General features: G+C 47.3%; 1 protein-coding gene across 2 annotated transcripts in view; it reads right to left on the reverse strand.

Moving 5' to 3' along the window:
- The window catches only part of FRS2 (fibroblast growth factor receptor substrate 2), a 263,424-nt gene extending 260,804 nt beyond the window's left edge, over nt 1-2,620 (reverse strand). Inside the window, exon 1 of one of the 2 annotated variants that reach the window (XM_078678808.1) lies at nt 2,426-2,620. The gene's annotated coding sequence lies outside the window, so the exon portion shown is untranslated. Of the gene's footprint in view, nt 1-2,106; nt 2,311-2,425 lie in introns of those variants that run through there. The other variant, XM_078678818.1, reaches the window with a different exon arrangement.
- Between the last annotated feature and the right edge of the window lie 8,899 nt (nt 2,621-11,519).

Here is an 11,519-nt window from a genome sequence, read left to right on the forward strand (position 1 = left end):
TGATAGAAAGACTAAATCAAAATGTGTGCCACACATAAAATGAATATCTGAATTCCAGAGCTCTGATCCTTGGATTCTAGGAGAAACAATACACTTTCTGAGCAGGGTCTCACTCAACACCATCAAGCTACCAGAGGAGGACAAAGATTAAGGCCACAGGGGTTGTGTTTGAGAGGACAGCATAGACATGCCAAGCAGGAGAAAGGCACCAGTATGTAGACTGTGGTTCCGAACGAGCCGCTAAACAGGTTTTGGTCATTTCTTTGTTCCCTAGCAGTGCTCTGGGCTGGTAGGATATGCAGGGACATCATATTCAAAGAGGGAACAACAAAGAGAAGTCTCCAGCTGTTGCCACAAGACAGCAAACCCACTTTCATGGACAGCAAAGAAAAAAAAAAAAAAAAAGAAGAACTTCAGTATAAAAGTCATATCATATTTCCAAACAGGCTACTTTTTCCTTTCAACGTTAAAAAAAAAATAATTGCTATGTATCCTTGGTGCATTTCATAGCCCAAACAATGATGGAACATTGGAATAAAGATATACACCGATATTCAAGTCAGTTTCACCAAGAACTTCATACCAAAATTGATAATTCTGCAATGCCACATCATTAAAGTTAGGATTCTCATTTACTTATTACAAGGCCATCATATCAGGAAGGAGAAGGGGAGCTCTTCCCTATCTTCACTATCTGTGTGTCTGTCTTATTAAAAATCTTATACAGGGCAACTGGAATCATGAAATTGTGCGGCTGTGGCATTTTTGACACAGTTATGGGTTTGCCGCTTTGGACACAATCCATCATCAGATGCATAATCTGCACAATTTAACAGAAAAGTTGTTTCTAGTCCAAACAGTCAAAAGTTACTAAAAACGCAGTGGTGTGTGTTGCAGCGCAGTGGAAAGCCCTTTGGAAAGGTTGACTGGTCACCTTTCTGTTGCTTATTGTTTTATTTAGGTGTTGAGTCAGTACTAATGAGGTGTGCCCTATGCCCAGACAGTGCTAACAAGTGTAATAAAAATGAAAACACAATGAAGTAATACCAGCTACCATTATTCTTCTCGGGATCGGGCCGATTGGTAGATGTGCTCTAATGACAAAGTTGAAGGTTTGGGCACTAATAGACCAGCGCTGCAATACCAGCTTACCAACTAGAACAAACGATGTTGACCCCTTGATAACTTACTGCATTTCCCTTGGTCTCATTCCACTTTCCAGTGTTTACAAGACAAGAAAGTACTTTGATTTATTTTCAGGTAATGGAAAGTTCGCGTCTCCACTCAAACATGAGGGTGTGAAAGCGTCCAAATTTAGAGTCAATAAATCACACGTACCTATAGGGGGGAGGCTCATTTAATTTTACCGGCTTCTATTCAAACACCTGAATTTACTTTATGCAGTCGATCCGATCCCATTAATAACCATATTACATCGCCAATTGGACATCGGGAATAAAAAGGTTTATTAAGTTCATGGAAGAATGTTACCTTTGGAACACGGTCATCAAGTGGCAAAAGTACATGCTTTCATAAGTGAAATGTGTACAGTATAAAATTAAGTTTTGCATATTTTTCCTACTGATTCTTTTTAAACATTTGCTATATAAAGTTATAAACTTTCTATATGGAAAATGGGTCAGCTCTAGTAAAAACGATATGGATGTTAGGGTTGTAAATGTGCACATGGTAGCTAAAAAGACAGGGGGATTTTTGTGAATTCCTGGGTAAAAATAAATACAAGGACATTGGTGGGCTAGCACGGTTTACTTACTACTGTCAACGCAGATTTATTTAAAAACATCAATAGTTTTAAATCGCATCTCTGAGACTAGCCGATCACGGTGCATGCATTCTGCAACGCCACCACGACAAAGTATAACTGCAAAAAGAGTGACTTTTGCTTGACACCCGAAAATGGAAAACTTTGCCCAGCTACACAGGAAAGGCTGCTTTAATACATTTACGGAGTCTTAGTTTTCAGTGTGTACATTATTTAGACACTGAAAACTATATATCTATCCCTACCTACGTGTGCGCAAACAATCTACCATGGCACTTAGTGAGTTTTGCACTACTGGTACACCCATGGAAACATATACACACCCGATTTCAGGGGGTTGTTTCTTGCACTCATTCCCTTGCAGTATCGAAGCAAGGGCCGCACACGGATCGGGGTCGTTGAAGCTACTCGTACGACCTGGGCCGCACCAGTAATTTTGTAAACATGGCTCCCGTGGGCGGCTGCAGGGTGCCGCGGGTCTCCGAGCGGGAGAGAGCCTGGGACCGGGCGGAGGACTGAACAACTGTAGGGAGGTAAGCACATGACGCGAGTTTGACGAAGGTACAGCCCGGGTGGTGCACCAGAAGATCTAGCGCGGTGGAGTTCAACCAAGCCAAAGCCCGCCCACGTTACCTTACTCACCAGCTCGGGTCCCATTCGTAGAAATTACAGCTGGCTTCGGACCTCGGCTCCGAGGCCCCTCTTACAGATCCACTGGGCCAGAAGTTGGTGGAACTCGGAATCGCTCAGTAACAAACTCAACATCTCGGCACTCAGAGTCCATAGAACCCGCCCACTGGTGAAAGACGGACGCGTGCAGCAGCTAGATACTATGCCAGGGGCAGATACATTCTCCCATCCAATGAACGGCGAGCTTACGTTCTCTCGCCCAATCCTAGCTCACAGTTCTGCTTCCGAGACCTGACAGCCAATCAAACAATTAGCAAGAGCTCACACAGCTACTCTTAGACAATGATGGGTACGCGAGGGCCAAACAGCAAATGAACACACGAGCTGACCTCCCTCGGCCAATCGGAAGACAAGTATTCCAATAAACAATTGTACGTCACCAGAGTTTCCCAACTCTAAATAGTTCACGGTTGCATCTCTTTGATTGGCTGAGAGTCCTGGTGTAGTTTTGATCCCGTTTGTCATCACTGTCGTAATCACGGGACAAAGGAGGACTGTTTCAATTTATTTATGATTTTATATTGCGCGGACGTGACCCGGAGCCATCCGAGTGCATTACAAGGGAACAGTTGCCAAAAGAGGACAGTAGGGATAAATTAGTGATTACAAACTCGCATCGAGAGTAGGTGGCAGATAAGCTTCACACCAGTGCTGTTCCAAACCAATGTGGCAGATAAGCTGCACACCAATGCTGTTCCAAACCAATCAGCGAAGGAGTACAATTGAGATACAGTTTAAAACCAGCGTTAGCTATTGGCTTTGCACGTGTTTTTGTCTTACACCAGCGAGGTTGCTGTTCAGCATTGCTAAACGTTAATGATGACGAGGAGAGTGGTGTGGAGTATGTTAGTGTGGAATGGTGAATAGTGGAGTGCCTAGCGTGTTGTGTATTGTGGCATAGAGCAGATTTGCACAGAGTGGCATACAGTATAGTAGAGTAGGGTAGATTGGCATAGAGTGCATTGGCATAGAGTGCTGCAGAGGACAGTGATATAGAGTGCAGCATTGTAGAATGCAGTGGCGTAGATTAGAGTGTTGCATAGTAGAGTGCAGTGGCGTAGAGTAGAGTGGCATAGAGTAGAGTGGCATAGTGTATAATTAAGTGGCATAGAGTGCATTGGCATAGAAGGCAGTAGTGCAGAGTAAGGTGGCATAGAGTGTAGTGTTGCAGAGTAGTCTCGTAGAGTGCATTGGTGTACAGAGCAGTGGTGCAGAATAGAGTGCAGTGGCGTTGAGTGCAGTGGCGTAAAGTAGAGTGGTGCAGAGTATAGTGCAATAAAGTGCTGTTGCATAGAGTGGAGTGAAAGGCACACAATTGGTAGATGTAATGCAGAACAAATCAAAACATTTACCCCCAGTCAAGAGTTCAGGGTTAAATCCATCATTCTTTTGCTCACCATGCCACTCAAGGTTAGACCTGGCCAACAGTCCAGCCCGAACTGCCAAGCCAGGTCCTCCCTGCACCGGAAACAAGCATCCTAGGACCTGTTTCAGGGTTTCACCCCTCTTCAGCCAGGATAGCTTGATTCCAGTGGCACAGTGAGCTCAAGACCCACGTCTGAGCATACCTGGCGCACTTAGGGCGAGAAAGCAAAAGACACACAATTGATGGACGGAATGCAGAACAAATCAAAACATTCACCCCTAGTCAAGAGATCTGGGTTAAATCCATCATTCTTTTGCTCACCATGCCACCCCAGTTTAGACCTGGCCATATGCAAATCAGTCTTGACCCTGTGCCTCATGGGAACAGTCCAGCCCGAACTACCAAGCCAGGTCCTCCTTGGACCGAAAACACGCATCCTTGGACTGGTTTCGGGGTTTCACCCCTCTTCAGCCAGGATAGCTTGATTTCAGTGGCACAGTGAGCCAAGGGCCCACGTCTGGGCATACCTGGCTCACTTAGGGCGAGAAAGCAAAAGACACACAATTGATGGACGGAATGCAGAACAAATCAAAACGTTCACCCCCAGTCAAGAGATCTGGGTTAAATCCATCATTCTTTTGCTCACCAGGTCACCCCACTTTAGACCTGGGCTCACTTTGCCACTGGAATTAAGCTATCCTGGCTGAAGAAGGGTGAAACCCCAAAACCGGTCCTAGGATGCTTGTTTCTGGTCCAGGGAGGACCTGGCTTGGCAGTTCGGGCTGGACTGTTCCCATGAGGCACAGGGTCAGGACTCATTTGCATATGGCCAGGTCTAAACTGGGGTGGCATGATGAGTAAGAGAATGATGGATTTAATTTGAGTGGTAGACCTGTTAGTCTGTTTTTTAGATTGAAAAGGATAGTGGAGGGATAGACAGGGAGAATTTAGAATTGTTTTTGTTTGTTTTGGAGTTCATACCAGTAGGAGGAGGCTTGGGATGAGTAAAAGGGAGGGGGATGAGTAAAAGGGAGGTGGATTATAGTGGCATAGAATGGAATGCTACTCAGTACAATGGCATAGAGCGCAGTTATGCAGAGTAGAGTGGCATAGAATGCAGTATTGCAGAGTAGAGTGGTGTAGAGTTTAGTGGCAGAGAGTGCAGTGTTACAGAACAGAGTGTCTTAGAGTGCAGTGGTGAAGAGTATAGTGGCATAGAGTATAGTGATCTTTAGAGCATTGACGTGGAGTAGAATGTAGTGATGTAGAGTGCAGTGGCATAGGATTCAGCTGTGTACAGTGCAGCATGGAAGAATGCTCTGGTGTAGAATAGAGTGATGCATATCAGAGTATAGTGGTGTAGAGAGCAGTGGTGCAGATAAGTGGTGTAGAGTAGAGTGGCATAGAGTGCAGTGGCATAGAGTTGTGCAGACTTTAGTGGTGCAAAGTAGAGTATAATGGCATAGAGTGCAGTGGCGTAGAGTGGAGTGCTACAGAGTGCAGTAATGTAGAGTAGAGTGCCATAGAGTGCTTTGGCATATAATGCAGTAGTGAAGAGTAAAGTGGCATAGTGTTCAGTGTTGTATAGTAAAGTGTCGTAGAGTGCAGCGGTGAGGAGTGCAGCGGCATGGAGTATAGGGACTTATAGAGCAGTGGCACGTAGTAGAGTACAGTGATGTAGAGTGCAATTGCGTAGGGTGCAGTGGTTTAGAGTAGAGTGGCTTATAGTGCAGTGGCATAGGGTGGACTGGCGTAGAGTGCAGTGGCGTGGAGTAGATTGTTTCAGAGTAAAGTCAAGTTGCACGGAGTAGAGTAGTGCAGGATATAGTGCAGTGGCGTTGAGTACAGTGGCATAGAGTGCAGTGGTGCAGAGTAGATTCGAGTGACGTACATTGGATTGGCGTAGAGTAGAGTGGTACAGAGTAGAGTGCATTAGCGTGGATTGTATTGGCATAGATTGCAGTGGTATAAAGTGCAGTGTTGCAGAGTAGCGTAGAGTGGAGTTGTGCGCAGTAAAGCTGAGTGACCTAGACTGGAGTAGTGTAGGGTGCATTGGCGGATGTCCGGGAGTCCGATACCCCCATCGTACCAAGGAAGAGTCAACTTGCTGTAGGCAATCCGAGCACTACCCCCCCAGAGAAGCGTCTCTGGAGAGCCTCTATCTCCTTGAAGTAAGCCACCGGCACCAGGTACATCGAGTTCTGCAACGCATATAGAAACCGAGGCAGCGCCGTCATTTTAAACAAGACCGCCCTCCCAAGCAGAGAGAGTGGAAGGGACCTCCAACGCTCCACATCTGCCCTGCACCTAGTCAACGGAGCGACCAAGTTCCGTTCGTACCGCAGCTGCGGATCTAGCGTTATATATATACCTAGGTACCGAAACCCAACTTTTTCTATCCGCACCGGACATGACCGCGGAACCACCGGAGGATCCCCTGCCACCACAAACATCACCGACTTATCCCAATTAATGATCAGTCCAGAATACCTGCTAAAAATGGCTAACACATCGAGGAAGACTCCGAATGACTCCGTAGGTCTAGTGAGGTAAAGAAAGACATCATCTGCATAAAGTGAAATCTTGTCCTCCCACTCCGATGTCCAACGCAGACCCCGAATCGATCTGTCCCAACGCACCCACGCGGCGAGCGGCTCCATCGCAAGCACAAATAGCAGGGGCGACAGCGGACATCCCTGTCTCGTCCCCCTCCCGAGCTGAAAATCGCGGGATTTGCAGTTATTGACTATTATTCTAGCTAAAGGCCTGGAGTACAATCAATCAATCAATCATTCACAGCATTTATATAGCGCGCTACTCACCCGGAGGGTCTCAAGGCGCTTGGGGAGGGGGGGTCCGCTACTGCTCGAACAGCCAGGTCTTGAGCTGCTTCCTGAAGGTGAGGTGGTCTTGGGTCAGGCGGAGGTGGGTCGGGAGGGAGTTCCACGTCTTGGCGGCCAGGTAGGAGAAGGACCTTCCTCCTGTGGTGGCTCTTCGGATGCGGGGGACGGCGGCGAGGGCGTGGTTGGTCGATCGAAGCTGGCGTGTGGGAGTGTAGAAGTTGAGGCGGTTGTTGAGGTATCTTGGGCCTTGGTTGTGTAGGGCTTTGTGTGCGTGGGTGAGGAATCGGAACGTGATTCTCTTGTTTACCGGGAGCCAGTGCAGGTCTCTCAGGTGTCCGGAGATGTGGCTGTGTCGGGGGATGTCCAGGATGAGTCTTGCTGAGGCGTTCTGGATCCGCTGGAGTCTCTTCTGGAGTTTGGCGGTGGTTCCGGCGTAGAGGGAGTTGCCGTAGTCCAATCGGCTGGTGACGAGGGCCTGGGTGACCGTCTTCCTGGTCTCGGTGGGGATCCACCGGAAGATCTTACGTAGCATGCGCAGGATGTTGAAGCACGACGAGGAGACGGCGTTGACTTGTCTGGTCATGGAGAGGGAGGAGTCCAGGATGAAGCCCAGGTTGCGTGCGTGGTCTGTCGGTTTGGGTGCGCTGCAAAATAAGCGAACCATCCTATAAATTCACTGCCAAACCCCAGCTTCCCCAAGACCGCAAACAAATACTGCCATATCACCTGGTCAAAAGCCATCAACGCATCCTAAGAGACCAACACCGTCTGTTCGTGTATTTTCGAAGCACCTCCAAGGACCCCATGCAGCCGACGCAAATTCAACGCTGTATTCCGATATGGCATAAACCCGGACTGATCCGGGTGAATCAGGGTCGTAATCACCTTAACTAGTCTGGTCGCCAGGAGCTTCACAAGGATCTTAGGCTCCGCATGCAGCAGCGATATAGGCCTATACGAAGAGCACTGCATCTTAAGTTTGCCCTCCTTTTAAGGAACCACGACGTTAGCTATACGCTGATCATACGGGAGCTCTCCCATCTCTCTACTCTCCAAAAACATAGCACGTATGTATGGAGCCAACTTGTTAGCATTTAACTTATACAATTCAATAGGAATCCCATTCGGACCAGTCGCTTTGCCCGATTTAACCTGCCTAATCGCTTGGGCCACTTCGTCATCCGTGAACGCGTGTCAAGATAATCCCTATGGTCCTCCGACAGACGGGGCATGACTATATCCCTAATCAATTCACCATTTTCCACCTCCGTGTAAGCACTCCCCGCTGTATACACCGCCTGATAATAATCAGCGAACTCATCTACTATCTCCTGCGGGTCCGTTAACAGGTGTGACGACTTATCCTCTAACTCCGGCACCAACATCGAGGTCCGATCCCCTCTCTCGAGCCAGGCTATCAATTTACCGGCCTTGTCCCTGTGTTCATATATTTTACTCTGTACGGCCGCCTGACTAGCCACTGCCTTATTGCGTACTAGCACACGATATTCCTCCTCACGAAGGCGCAACTGATGCAGGTCCTCTGGAGCCCTCGACTCATTGAACTTCTCTTCTAAACTCAGAATTTCTGCCTCCATCCGGACCATATCTGCCAGAGCCCTCTTCTTCTTCCCCGCCACCAGGGACAACACTTCCCCTCTCGCCACAGTCTTGAATGCCTCCCACAGGGTCTGCGCCGAATCGACAGAGCCAGCATTTTCTTGAAAATAGCTATTGGACATACGGAGTCTTTCAATTGCCACGCGCTAATAGGAGCTACTCTGCCAGCCGCCGGCAAATCCAATCGGATGACAAGCCATAACGGAGAATGATCAGAAATACACCTCCCGAGGTAGCGCGCCTCACAAATCTTAGGAGTCATCGCCGCCGGGAGTAACGCGTAATCCAACCGAGACAGACTACCATGAGCCGCGGATACATGAGAATAATGTGTAGCCATCGGGTTACGTGCACGCCATCCATCAACCAAACCCAGCGTCGCCAGGAAGTCCGGCAGCCACCGCTGTGATGGGCGGAGCACTCGAGGAGGACTGCGATCTATTTCCCCATCCAGGATGAGGTTCCGTGGTTTTCGGGACCAGACTCCATTTTGTTTGCGTTGCTCGAGACGCCATTTTATGTTGCCCTCACGTAGGCCTTGGAAGTAAATGAACGAACAAAGCTGCATGGGCTTCGTTGTTCATGTAAGCATTAACTTGCCCTTTTCGACTTGCGAGTGAACTGCAAGATGCTGACCCCGTCACCTGAAACTGACCCTTCCACGAAGCCAATTTCTTTAACTGATCGTTGTCCGAAATTCTAATCAATGTTCAAGATATTGTTAACTTTTAGTGTTCTTGCACATATCTTATCCTACTCAACATCTGAATTGCTCTTTCCTTACGACTTTTCATTACATGGGTAGTGCTTTCAATTATGGGTTTGTCCGACTTGTGGAAATTGAATTTGGGACATTCCCATTAATTAATTTGTGGGTTGGTACGATGTAAAGTGAGCTTTTTGGAATGTAATAATGTATGTGAAATGTATTACATTGGTCAGAATTTGCCGCAGTGGGTGTGCATTCGTAATGAACTGAAATTGTACATAAAAAGTGATGTCTTGCTCTACGAAATTTGAACAGTTTCTTGAGTTGTACACCGTGTTGTATTGCTGAGATTACTGTTACTAGCTGCAGCTAATAAATTTGATCTCTGACGCCATCCAGAAGTATTCCGTGTCTCTGTTTGCCAAGACAGGAGAACCCGAAGACTTTGGGCGGGTCCCTGGCGCCGCTGGGTTCTAAGAAAACCCGGTTCTTCAGTTGGCGCCAAACGGTGGGGTGACTTCAGCGGTACCGGTCCAAGCCCAAGGATCGTGAGGAGCCACGTGAGGAAATTCTGGAGGAAGGCCGCCACTTCATTGATCCCTGCATGTCGACGTGGACCGAAGGTCTTTTCTGCAAGGCTTCCCGCTTTCCAACGGCTACGAGGGACTGCTGCCCTGACTGTCGCCCTGTCTTGGACCCTCGATAGATGCTTTGTAGAGCGAGACGATAGACGGTCTTCTGGTGGCGTGACAGATATTTTGGTTAAGTATAAGTGGGTCGCTCCTACGACTTTGTTTTGGGTTCTTGGTTTTCTCTGATTCGGCTGCTGCAGCAATCGAAGCCGAGGGGCTCGTATATTTGCGAGTGTATCGATAGTTGATAACCCCTTGAAGTTTGAAGCTAGATTAGTGAGCTATAAGATGCCTGGTCTTAGCAAAATTAGGAAATGGTTTAGTTGTGGTTGCAACAGGGATTCCCGATTGGAGGATTCGTGTCCGATACCTCCGGTTGAAACTCCGACTTATGAGCTCTATTCAAAACACGGAGTGGGTCCTATTACTTATAATGAAGTATGGGTCCGCTATACTAAAAAAGATGGTGTTTTACGATGGCCCCAACATGGTAGTTTCAAATCAAATATTTTAGATAATCTGGAAGTTGCACTATTTAAGAAGAAAGCCCGGCCGTCAATGTTTGACTTTTTCCGCCTTTGGCGAAAGGAAGCCAAACAGAGAGAAATTAAACAAGCAAAGAGAGATAGGAAAGAAAAGAATATGTCAGTACTACAGGCTGCTAGGCAGTATAGGGATGATGGAGAAGAGCGAGCGAGTGAAGTTTTAGATAGACAGCGTTGCATGGCCATAGATAAATGTTATCCGGCCTTGCCGTCTTCTCCTCCGAAAGTAATTGAAGACCTTGAAAAAGATCCTTTGATCTCTCATTTATTGAGATTGCACCCCCTTATGTGCAGGGTGCTACTGCGCCTCCATTACCCCCGGTTGTTCCCCCCTTTGTTGTTCAACCTCCTGCTGTTGTTCAGCCACCCGGTGCTCCACAGATGATTTTACCTCCTACTGTGCAACCCACTCTAGGGTCGCAAGCTTTGCTACCAGCTTTGCCTCAAACTCCTTTGCCTTCTACTTCTGTATCTTCGACTCCTACTGTTCTTGTCCCTACACCTCTTTTGCCTCAAAATACTTATTTTCCTGTTTTTACGCCTACTTCTTCTCCTTCTGCTCGAAAACGAATGACTGAGACTGTTGCTAATCTGTTGTCTCCATTGTTTGGGTCACTGAATATGACCCCTGTTTCGGAACGTAAGCAGAGTCGTAGTCAGCTTCGCAGTTCCGAGGAACGGGCAGTGTTGGATTTGTTGGCTCGTAGACGGATTTTAAATGCTTCCAGGTATACTTTGCCTGCGGTTATGGATGTTTTCTTTCAGTGGGAACCACCTAAGCAAAGGTATGTTTTTAATGTAATGTGTATGTTTCTGCGTCAGGAATGGGAAGATAATGAGTTGGGTCCGATTCCGCAGGAAGTGCTTGATGTTCAGTCAGAATTTGCTAAAGGGACGATAGTGGAATCTGATGTTACAGATGCTGTAGAGACGATACTTGCTTTCAGGTCTAGGTTACCGTCTCAGCCATTGTATGAACCTGATTCTTCTGTTAGGAGGAAAGTGAAGCAGTATCCTATGAGAGAGGTTCCTCCTGTATGGAGAGACGCAGTTCAGGCTGATGCCGCTCATAACATTAATGCCGTACCGGCACATTTTCAGCGAGTATGGGTACATGTCCCTTGGAAGAGAGCAGAGGTCTTGGCTCTTAAGCAGACCTTACATGACCCTCGTAAGAATCCTGCTGGTTATTATAAAGAGTTGTCTCAGACAGTTGAAGCATGTATTATGAATTTAGCTGACATAGATATGTTGATTGGTAATGTATTTCCGCAACCTTTGTGGGCGAAAATTCGTCATGAGAATCATGCGCAAGAATTAGGAGATACGTG

This window comes from Lissotriton helveticus, chromosome 1_1 (assembly GCF_964261635.1).
Source record: "Lissotriton helveticus chromosome 1_1, aLisHel1.1, whole genome shotgun sequence".
In the NCBI taxonomy this organism is placed as follows: Eukaryota; Metazoa; Chordata; class Amphibia; order Caudata; family Salamandridae; genus Lissotriton; species Lissotriton helveticus.